The sequence below is a fragment of the Pezoporus wallicus genome, unplaced genomic scaffold, assembly GCF_028554395.1.
Source record: "Pezoporus wallicus isolate ANWC-B61680 ecotype Strahan unplaced genomic scaffold, APGP_CSIRO_Pwel_v1 scaffold_3294, whole genome shotgun sequence".
Lineage (NCBI taxonomy): Eukaryota > Metazoa > Chordata > Aves > Psittaciformes > Psittacidae > Pezoporus > Pezoporus wallicus.
Window position 1 is genome coordinate 16,574,314 of NW_026635478.1, and position 11,268 is coordinate 16,585,581.

The following is an 11,268-nucleotide window of genomic DNA, read 5'->3' on the forward strand; positions in this document are numbered from 1 at the left end:
AATTACAAGTCTTGGTACAAAGCTTTGAAAAATCATTTTGGTGGCTTTGTAGCAGATGTTAAATGCATGTAATTACTCCCTTTATTGAAGCTTAACCTGCAGAAGAGCTGAAGAGCATCCAAGTCTATTGCAGACCATTTTACATGTTGGTTGAATCTTCTGAAATAAGTGTGGTGGCATTGCAGCCTAAGGGCCTGGGGACTAATTCTAAATTCTCTGCCCCTGACCAATGAAAAAGTTTTTAAAAACCTCACCTTTATTCACTAGAGTCACAAAATCCTATTTGATATGCTAAATAATGTGGGGTTTAGCACAGTACCTTTTATTGACTGGTAATAAAGTTTTTGTCATTTAAGACAGGGGATTGCAGGGCTTTGCCTTCAGCAGTGATGAAATGAAAGATATATTACATATTTAGGATCGTGGTAATGTAACAGACATGTAGGTACTATTAAAATGCACAACAAGGAAAATGCTGAAATATTGGTGTTTATTTTACCTTAGAAATGCATTCTAAGAACATCTTCCATTGTTTAATCTGAGATCACCTTCAAAGAACAGGGGTGTGAATCGGAGTTGCCTTAGCTGATACAGAAAGGGAAGTTAATCAAGAATTTCTAAAGCTGTTTCTGAGGCAGAGTTAACAAAATGTTATCACTGTCCTTTTGCATATTTCCCTGAATTGTGGAAATTTAAGGAGTCAAGGTACTCTAACTAGAGCAGCTAGGAGTGAAGGTAGATGTGGAGGAAAAACAACTGCAAAAGTGAGCTGTACAGAACAAGTAGGCAGTGAGGAATGCATGTGCAGAGTCAGGGAAACAGATGAGTTTATTGGGTCAGGAATAAGTGAATAAAAAATTTAAACAATTTCACATAATGTAGGAGAAGAGAGACTAGGGCAGAAAAAAATTGCTGCATCATTAGAATTGCAAGGCAGAGTATGGGAAATACAGTTATTTCTTATACTCCCAGTAAGCATCTGAGGTACTGTGCTAGCAGTTGAATCATTGATAGTGACTGGCAGAGAAAGCTGAAGCCCAAACAGTGTGTAACTGCTTTTAGCTGGGTGCTGACCCATTCCTGACAGATAAGGAAGATGACCTTTAATTAAACTCAGTAATATCTGAAGAACATTTATGCCAATAACATCTAAGTCAATTACTCTGCAGGGGAGGGCATTTATCCTGTCTGTTGCTGCGAGTTCCAGGATGACATCTGCTTTGGCCAGCATCTGAAGTGATCCAGTATAGCATCTTGGATTAATTCTGGAATCCAGCATATAAATTCTAAACCCAGTAATAGGTGGAGCCAAGTAATGTACTCAAACTGGAGGTGGCAAGTTCATTGTGAAGGAAAAGTGTTACTTTTCAGCTCTGTGGACTGCAGCAGGCATTTATATTTATGTAGCTCTCTCAGCTGGAAGATTGTTCATTGATCTTCATATGAAAATTGTCTAAGGTTGAATAAGGAACTTGGCCATTAGCTAGCAAGACACAGATTAGACAATTACATATATAGCTGTTGCTACATGTAGCTTCACCACATGAGAGGTATACAAACACTGAGGAACGCATCAGGGGTTTTCCCATTGGTTTACTCTTTCACTAAATTTTCCCTGTGTTATCTCCAGAAGTAATTTCCAATCATTCTTGAGTTTCATTTCCAGAGTTCCCTCTCCCCATTTAATCTATTTATATGATCACTAGTTAAGTACATAATTGCATGATAAGTGTCACCAGTAACCACTAAAATCAGGTTACTAATCAACTACTGGATAATCTGGCCTGACCCTATGTAGTGCAAGACGGTAGATTTCATTGGCTAATCTTTGTGTTGAGTCCAATAACTATCTTGGCTTTCCATAAAAATACTTGCCAGAAAACCTGAAGGTGGCTAGTGAGAAAACTTGTTAAAAAAATCAAATTACTTTGCAATTTGTTCAAATTATTAAATTGCCTTTGCTCTTCATTCTAAATTCAGCTTGTTTGGCCTTGTCTTATAATATTTGATTCTTCCAACATCCATCTTTGCTGTTAGTCATTAAAGCCCAGCATTGTCTGGTTTGATTTGGGGTTTTGGTGGTTTGGGTTTGTTTGGTTTTTTTTTTTATCTTTTGGTACACATAAACAAGCAAGTCACCTCAATCTGTATGGAAGACAACATCCCCTGTAGGATATTTTCCAGGGTGGAAAACTGGCAACCAGTTTGTCAACAGAAAAACATGGCCATGTAGCATTTGGCATATTTATCACCACGTGTGATGTTGGAATATGCTCTTCCATACTGCTGCTTGCTGTTCTCCTACATGTGTACTCAAAGACTGCAGTCATCCTTTTTGTCATATTATCACAGGGGGAGCTTGCATTAAATTGCTTCTTGACTGTGACATGACATCTAGTTTTTTTCCAGAGCTGGTATTTTCTAGGATACAGTCTTCCCTTCAAAAGACACAGCCTAACTTCAGCTCTAAAATACAGATTTTGTTTGAATGGGGTCATTTTTTCACCTTATGCAAAGCACTCTTAGTGACTGTCTTATTGTCACTACACTAGTCTGTTTCTCTGCAGTCTTTTATTTATATAGCTGGTTTACATCTATATCTGGATCATCAAGGGATACGTTGGATCCTCCATTCTTCCAGGACCCTACTAAAGTAAACCCCCAGAACATTCTAATAATGATGACTAATGGCTACTTCTCATCATTTGTCACTCTCCTCTTGATTCACATGTACTTTACGGATACTGTATTATACTATTTTTTTAAATTAGTTATATGACATCAAGAAATGTCTGTAATTACATTTGTATGACTACAATATTGTATTGAGCTGAACTTAACGGAAGACCCATGTCACGGGAGCTAATACTTCCCATTCATTCTTTATTAGATAAACCTTACAGCATCACAGAAAGATTGATGGAGTCCAGTTGTTTGAGGCTGCTTGCAGAATTTGAAACAGCCCTTTTTTTGCCCTGTAATCACATTTAGAAGCCACAAACCAAAAGCTTACTTTTGACTTTGTAGAGTTTAAACTTTCATTTGGAACAAATAAAGCAGGAATTCCACATCTCTAGGCAAGGGATAATTCCTAAATTCCTTAAAAGTCTTGTTTAATTGATGAATTACACTAGCATCTATGTATAGATTTTAAGATAAAAATCTATATTTAGTAAGAGCTGTGACTTTTGAGAAGACACTGTGTATTCTTAAAGAAGAAACTTCAGTTCATACTTACATATTTTATTGTGCTTAATGGCTCCACATATTATTCTTAGTAATTGAGAGAATTTAATATAATTAATGCAGTATAATGAGTAATGGTCTTTAAAATGTTTCTACAAGGAGATCTTCAAGAGCCTGGGATTTAAGTTATTTTGACAGAAAATAGGCTATGAGATAGTTTATAGCACTTCCCAGATACACCCAAAATCTAACTGAAAAGTGGGATGCTACCTATGCTGTTGTCTCTGAGTTGCACTTTCATGGACCTAAGAACTGCGTTGCTTTTTTTGGAGTCCTCAAACCGCACTTTAAGCTGGCTCTTAGATGAGTGATGAGCCTGAGATTCTGCCATCTGTTCCTTGATCACTGTATGCAGCTTCCATGCGGTCAGAAAAAACACATACAACAATGCAAATTAAATAATATACAATAACATATTTTAATAATACATATAATAATGTTGAGGTTTATGTCACATAGAAAAGAACCGTGCTTCAATTCTAACAGTTCCATTGTAACAATTGTAATTTTCTTTGATGATTTTGCCCTTCGTAAGCATGATGGGATCATTATGCCTGTCTTCTCTGAAGCTACCAGTAATTTTTTTCTTCCCCCACATCAGTGGGTGAGGCCATTATATGGGCAGCCATTATGTGACAAAACACAGTGTCTAACTTTGCAGAGCTGGTGAATTAATTCACATGAAGTAAATGTATCTCTGGAGTATCAGTCCATGTGTGATAGCTGTATCTAAGAAGACTTTAAAAAAAAAAATAAAAAAATATATATAAATAATAAACCAGGTCTTAGAGTGCCTGGTATATTCCCAATAATAATGATGATCATAATATTGGTATTCTACAAGTTCAGCCTTACTTTTGCCTAACTTCTTCATGATGCCACGTGTGATAAACTTAGTCATCACTGAGCAAACTGGGAAGTTATTTGTTTATATAAAACAACAGTGCTTTTCCCACCATTTAAAGGCAGAAAAGCTATTTTCAGGTCATAGCAAAGTAATTTCTGAGGCAAGCTTTACAAGACTTTCCACTTAATTTAGCTAGTTATTCCCAAACAGGTTTTATTCCTGCGTCTGCTTTCCATGTCTGTGTGTTCTCCTTCCTTACCAAGTGTTTTCCCTTCCCACCTACTCACTAAGGTGACTGGCCTTGCGGGACTACCACAAAGTACTGCCAAAGTACTGCTGCTTTCCACATATCTCTTCCTCCCCTCACCCCACCACTGAGCATTACTTTTGCCTCGCTTCATTTCACAGGCATTTAAGGCAAGATTCGCTCAGATCTGTAAAATATGCAAAGTCCTATGGAGGACTGGAAATCAGCATGACGGTAAGAACTCAATCTCTTAAAATGGCAAGGAAGTTATTGGATAAGTACTCAGTTAAATCTGACTGTACTATTACTTACCAATGTAAGGAGGAATTAATTCTTTTAAGGCCAGAAAAACTACATATGAAATGCACAGAAAATGTACAGAAAATGTAGCTTGTTTTCACACAAGCATTTCTGGTATGTAGCATCCCCTCTATTCTTAAAATCACCACTGCTATTGCTGCTATTATACACTCACTTTAATATGCTCAAAAATCTTCAGATTTCAAAAGTCTTCTCAAAATACAACTTGAGATGGTAAGAAAACAGAGTTTAATAAAATTCCATTTGTCCATCTAAATTATTCATGTATGGAAAATAATTTTTCATAAGTAATTTTTCAGATGCTATTTTTAATGCTGTGACAACTCAAAAGCAGCTTTGTGTTGAATCTGCAAGCTCTATGTACTTAATTCTTGGTGATGAATATGTGCTTTGCTTTTTGAAGGCAATTTGGCTTGGAAATAAAATCATGGAAGTATGAAAATGCTGAAGTGTACATACAAAGTATGCTTCTGACTATTCTGGTCATAAGCTTGTATACATGTTAAAAATGTGGTAATTTGTTTATGCAATCACCCTCAGCTGTCTGTGATAATGTGCACTTATTTAGATGTGGAACTATCTGTGTAAAATGCATATGTAAAAGCAGTTTCCAAAGTGCTGAGAAGCATTGGGGTAGGGGGGGGTGGGGGGCTGGGGAACGGTTAGGAAATTGGATTTTTTGTAAAATCAGTCTGGAAGTCAGAGGAGAAACTAGAGAAAAATTAAAACAAGAAAATGTCTCCAATATCGCTGGCAAATACTACGATGTAAGTCTTCATGATTCCTAGGAGGTTGCTTTGCAATCTACATGTGTTACATGTAATTCCCAAGTGTATTGCGCTGGTGAGTGACCAAAACCAGTCTGGCCTGTCTGGCCTGCAGCCTGACTGGCTCTGTTTTCATGGGCACTGAGAAAGTGTTTTGTCTTGTCCTAGGTCAGCACTCGCAAGAGAAACCCACAGCAAAAGCAAATCTATGGCACATCAGCTTTTGTATTGCAGAAAATTACTTGCAGACCCTTTTACCTCATTAAACAGCATTACTACTGCTTTTAGGGTAGAAACTGCCATTCAAGCTGAGACTTCCCTACAAGGCCAGTCCTTCTCATTCGTGCTACAGGTGGGTGGGGTACCTACTCGAAATTGTGACTCATATCCGTGTGTGCTTTTAATTACTATTGGAAGAATAAATCCAGCAGACAACTGTACAGAGATAAGATAATAACCTGACTCCAAAGTTTCAGACAGGCTGGTAATCTTCGGCTGCCTCCAGGGGTGCTAGCCTGATGGAACAGGCTTTTTCAGTGGAGATAAGCATCCCATGCTGCAAGCGTCTTTAAGAAATGGTGCAAATGAGGGAAATAGTGAGGGACAGCTCCTCAGAGCACATAATCCCTCGCAGTCTCTGTAAATATCTATGGTTTTCTGCACTGTCAAATGAGCAGGTGTGAATCATAAAAGAGCTACCATTAAGGAAACCTATTCTTTCCTAAAGCAGCTCCTCTTCAATTTTAAATGCAGCTTAAGTACGGTTTAAGTGACATTGTTAGTCACAATCAGTAAGTGACAGGCAGATGCGCCTCCGTTTAAATTTCTTCAGCAGTCGATGAATTCTGGTCCCTTTACGTACATTTGTATTTTTAATAAAAAGGAGTTTTGTTTGGATGGTTTGGTTTCTTATTACCACCACTCCTCTACAAAATCTCTTCTGTGTTTATTTCTGCTGTAATCCCTCTTGCTATTCTTTGTATCTACAGCAAAATTCCAGGATTTTGGCTAAAGGGTTATTTTATCTTTGCTAATTAAGTGGTTTGACTTTTCTTGTGACTACTTAGAAGGTGCCGATTTTTTGTTTTCCTCTATTTCTCCTTCCTTCTTAGAAAAGTGACGGGTAAACCTGCAAGGAGGAATTCCTTAGTGATTTTAGACCTGAAACTAATCTTCACTGCTTGACAGAGAAAACCTCTCAGATGCTGACATCCCCAAATTAATTTCAGTCAAGACAGAGAGTCCACACTGCTTCATCTAAAATTATTACTCCTGGAGAAGTTTACAAGTTACTTGTCAGCCTCAACTGAGTTTACCCCTAACATTAGGAAACCTTAAAGATGAAAGTTGAGTGCTTGCTCCAGTAAGAAATCTTGACACCGGAAGCAGAAACAATTACTACCGATTAAGTGAAAAATAGGATGTAACTATAAAAGTGTTCTTACCTTGTTAGTTACAAGTGACTTTAGTATGGTTATCTGAGGGAACAAATTAGCCCAATTCTGCTTGGTAAATGCACCAACTTAAGAGCTGATGTTTAATGTTTTAGTATCTCACCTCTCCAGGATCAACAGCTGTTCCCAACAGCAGCTTCTTCGAGCAGGTTCCTATTCCTTGGCCAAGCTGTAGTTCTTTCCATTTTCTCTCACCCCTATTTCTTCCTAACCTGCTATTCCATGCAAATTAGAGTACTTGAGGCTTAGAATCTCCTCTGAAGTTTCTTTAACAATCTAACTCTACCAATTAGTTTAAAGAATGTTATGATGTTCTGCAGAGAATAAATATCACCATCACACGGGAGTTGTGTCAGGTTTGAATTTCTCATTGAGAAATTGCACATGAACAACACAGATGATAGATAAGACCCCCACCTTTGATTAAGGATCTCACACTGCCATGAGACATACACGCCTGTAAATCCCTTTACTTTTCTAGCATGAAGGCTTGCTCTGGTTTCTAGCTTATTTTTAATGTGAGATAAAAGCCAACATTTTATCAGCTATTTACCACATACCTAGTAGTGCCATTTATGCTGTCCTGTCACACAACACAGTATTGGGAAGCTATTGCTCATTTCCAAAAGCAAAAAAAAAAGATGCATCTAAATCCACTTGTAAGGGTAAAAAGTGTTTCCAGTTGCAGCAGCAGTAACAAACTTTGGCATAAAAATTGTTGTTACTCTTAAAGCTTCCTATTGTCATTGAAACTTTGAGCTTTTGAACAGGCTTGTTCAGAGCCTTTCTTGACGTTCTTGAAAGGAATCTAGTGTCTTATAGGCTCAAGTTTTCATTCTCCAAGTAAGGTTTGATCAGTTCACAGGGAGTAACATCCAAACACATGGAATAAAGTTAACAGTCACATTTCCTCTGCCTTGAAATTGGGATAAATGAATATCATCACTTCCCTGGTAAAGCATATCCTAATTACTTGAAGCTAATGCACTCTTTCTAGTCCCAACATCTGGCATTTCTCTACCTGCCTACAGTCCTTCTAAACCACTGTTTAGTCACTGAATAGAGTACTTTGCACTTTTTAAAGCTGTGGTAGCTGGTAATAGCTCTAAGTACATGTGCCTGAGGAGGTTTGCAGGGCATTGGTGTTTGGCTTTGGAAAGAGGTGGGGGGTGTTATTCTTTGATTCTTGATCTAGCAAGAAGAAACTTAGTAAAACTCTAGGAGGGAAGACAAGTTCAAAAAAAAGCACACTTGGATTCAGTGAGCCTGAAATAGAAAATAGAAAACCAGCAATGCCATCCATGCTGTCAGTGCAGTGGATTCTTATGATACAGCAGCAGTTCTAGAAAAGCTACACAACCACCACCCTACCTGCAGCTGTATCATCTCCTGACACAGCAGTGAAAGTCGCAGCTGCTGTGGCAGCAGCTTCCGTGAAAGGACCAAGAGGATCAACATGATTCCTGGTTGGACCATAAGAAACCAAGATACCAGAGGGATACACCAGTCAGTTCCCACTGACTGGAAGAGGGGAAATATAAGCCCAGTTTATAACAAAAGGAAAAAACTAATACCCGGGGAACTACAGGCCAGTCAGTACCAGCAAGATCATGGAGCAGATCCTCCTGAAACAATGCTAAGGCCCATGGAAAATAAGGAGGCAATTGGTAACAGCCAACATGGCTTCACTAAGGGCAAATTATGCCTGTTAAATTTGGTGGCCTTCTATGACAGGGTTATAGCGTTGGTGGATAAGAGGAGAGTGACTGACATCATCTACCTGGACTTGCGCAAAGCATTTGACACTGTCCCCCACAACATCCTTGTCTCTGAACTCTAAAGGCATGGATTTGATGGATGGACTGCTCGCTAGATAAGGAATTGTCTGGATAGTTGCACTCAAAGAATTGCAGTCAGTGGCTCAAGGGGGTGGAGATAGTGACAAGCAGTGATCCTCAGGGGTTGGCACTGGGACCAGCACTGCTTAACATCTTTGTCAGCAACGTTGACAGTGAGGTTGAGTGAACCCTCAGCAAGTCCTCACCACACAATGCTGTGTGGTGCAGTTGACACGCTGGAGGGAAGGGATGCCATCCAGAGGGACCTGGATAGACTTGAGAGGTGGGCCAGTGCGAACCTCATGAAGTTAAACAAGGCAAGGTGCAAGGTCCTGCACCTGGGTTGAGGCAATGTAGTAATAGGAGAAGGGGGAATGGCTTTAAACTGAAAGAGGGAAGATTTATATGAGATATTAGGAAGAAGCTCTTCACTGTGAGGATGGTGAAACACTGGAACAGGTTTCCCCAAGCTGTAGATGCTCCATCTCCGAAGTATTCAAGGCCAGGCAGGATGGAGCTTTGAGCAACCTGGTCTACTGTGAGGTGTCCCTCCCCATGGCAGGGGGTTGGAACTAGACAATCTTTAAAGTTCCTTCCAATCAGAACCATTCTATGATTCTATGATATAGTGAAGAACCAACCCATGGAAAATGAGCACACTCTAACAAAACAAAAACAAATCCAAATAACCCAAACCTGCTAGAAGTATCTCTGAGAGGCTTTTGAGATCCCACTGGCTGACTGGCACAGGCATGAGCTGGCTACCAACATAGCTCCTATCCCAGAGTAGGTCCCAGTGTTCACCTTAAGCAAAGCAGAAGACAAACTGCAATCCCAGGCCACCTAAGCCTGAGTGGTAAAATTAGCTGTTGACATAAACAGAATGTTTTCCCCCACATTCCCATCCAAGGGCAAGAGCCTCACAGGTCATGGAAGTATTCAGGCTTTGAAATAGAGAGCAAGCTCTCTGGAGATGGACACAACTCATAAGGACAGCTCTGCCTTCTGGTGGGACCTTGGGCCTGCTGCTTTGGGATGTCCAGCTCAAAGGAGGCCCCAGTCAGAATGGCTTCCACTGGGGCCAGGAGAGCAGCTGGTACCGGTCTGTAACACAACTGGGCGCAGCTCTTAATCTAACACATTGAATACTAATAGCCCAAAAGGAAGAGTGCTAGAAGTTTGTCTCCCAGACAGAGAAGCCATCCCAAAGCAGAGCAGGAGGATCCCACCAGCACCTAACCTGCTGGCTTACTGGACTGTCTCTGTCACTTTCACAATTTGAAACCAAGTCAGGTCAAGAAACTGCCACTCACTGGTGTGGCTGCAGCACCTGTAGTTCCGAGCATCCCCTTTGTATGATCTGCTCATACTGGCTTTCACCAATTAAATAAAAAGCAACTTCAAATTCGCCTCAAAATTACTCTCTTTTTGCAGTTTTTAAACTCTCAATGCACCTCTTTCAAGGACAGTTTTGGTATTAAGTGTCCTTCAAGGTAACATACAGAAGGAAGGAATCTGTACTTTAGTTGGAGTATTTTAGCACTGTCGTATCCTGAGAAAAAGCAAAATACTTGGCAAAACAGATCTACTTTTTTTATTATTGTTATTACTTTATGCTCCACTGACAAGTGCAGCACATGATATTACACACAACATCTGAGACAAAGCTTAACACCAAACAATGTAAAAGATAGCAGAACAGGGAAAAAAACAAAAAAAAAATTACAAACCTAGCTCCTCTTGAAACTGTTTGATACAGCACAAGCCTGAAACTCATCTGGCATATTCAAAACTAAATTCCTGGAGAAATGAAGATCTAGTGGATTTGGCTTGTGTCTTGGAAGTCTTTCCTGAGTGCTTCTAGTATGTTGGACCAAATGTAATGACAACATATCCTAGTAACTGCTGTGCTTGGGTCTGCTGCCAAGTTTCTTTCTGATTTTGTTCAGCTACTCAGATCCAGAGCAAACCATCTTTGGTAACTTCACTTCAGATTCAAAGATCCACAACTACTGTTCTCCTAGTTGCAAAAACAAACGTGGAGTCTCGTAAAAAAAAGTGTGCTCCAAAATGCTCAGAGGTTAGACAACATAAATGTGAGGGCTTATTTGTCTAACTAAGCCGCCAGAAGAGAGGTAGAGGGGGTATATAAACAAACCAGTAAATATCTACAAATCCTTAGATATGAAAGGCTGCTTCTACTATCAAAGTCTGCAATCTCATAATTTAGAGCAAATGGCCACCTGAAACTGTTTCCAAGAACTGGTTTTCTCTGTAGTCCTATCACAGGTCTGCTGAGTTATTGCTATCCAGCTTATTTTTTTCCTACTTAAAAAGTGTGTTAGAAATCTGACCTGGATGTGCTTCCAGATGTATCTACACTACAACCAAGATAATTTAAAATACTGAATTCAGACACTTGCAATCTTAATTTCCTTAATTTTCAGTAACCTGTTCTACATTCATTACTTCTGAATACATGTCTTATGGGACTGAAAGACAGGAGTTTGAAGTTGTATACTTAAAATGCACAGCTTATTTTCATCCC

At 39.4% G+C, this 11,268-nt stretch overlaps 1 long non-coding RNA gene across 2 annotated transcripts; it reads right to left on the minus strand.

The window, feature by feature from the left end:
- Nucleotides 1-1,346: 1,346 nt before the first annotated feature.
- LOC130610797 (uncharacterized) lies at nucleotides 1,347-10,736 on the minus strand. 2 transcript variants are annotated; one of them, XR_008975100.1, is made up of 4 exons: nucleotides 10,451-10,736; nucleotides 5,887-5,994; nucleotides 3,457-3,601; nucleotides 1,347-1,483 (listed from the first exon to the last, which is right to left on the minus strand). It is a non-coding gene; the product is annotated as an uncharacterized LOC130610797 (long non-coding RNA). The 2 variants fall into 2 exon arrangements; XR_008975098.1 differs by lacking the exon at nucleotides 1,347-1,483 and having other exon boundaries at nucleotides 2,864-3,601.
- Between the last annotated feature and the right edge of the window lie 532 nt (nucleotides 10,737-11,268).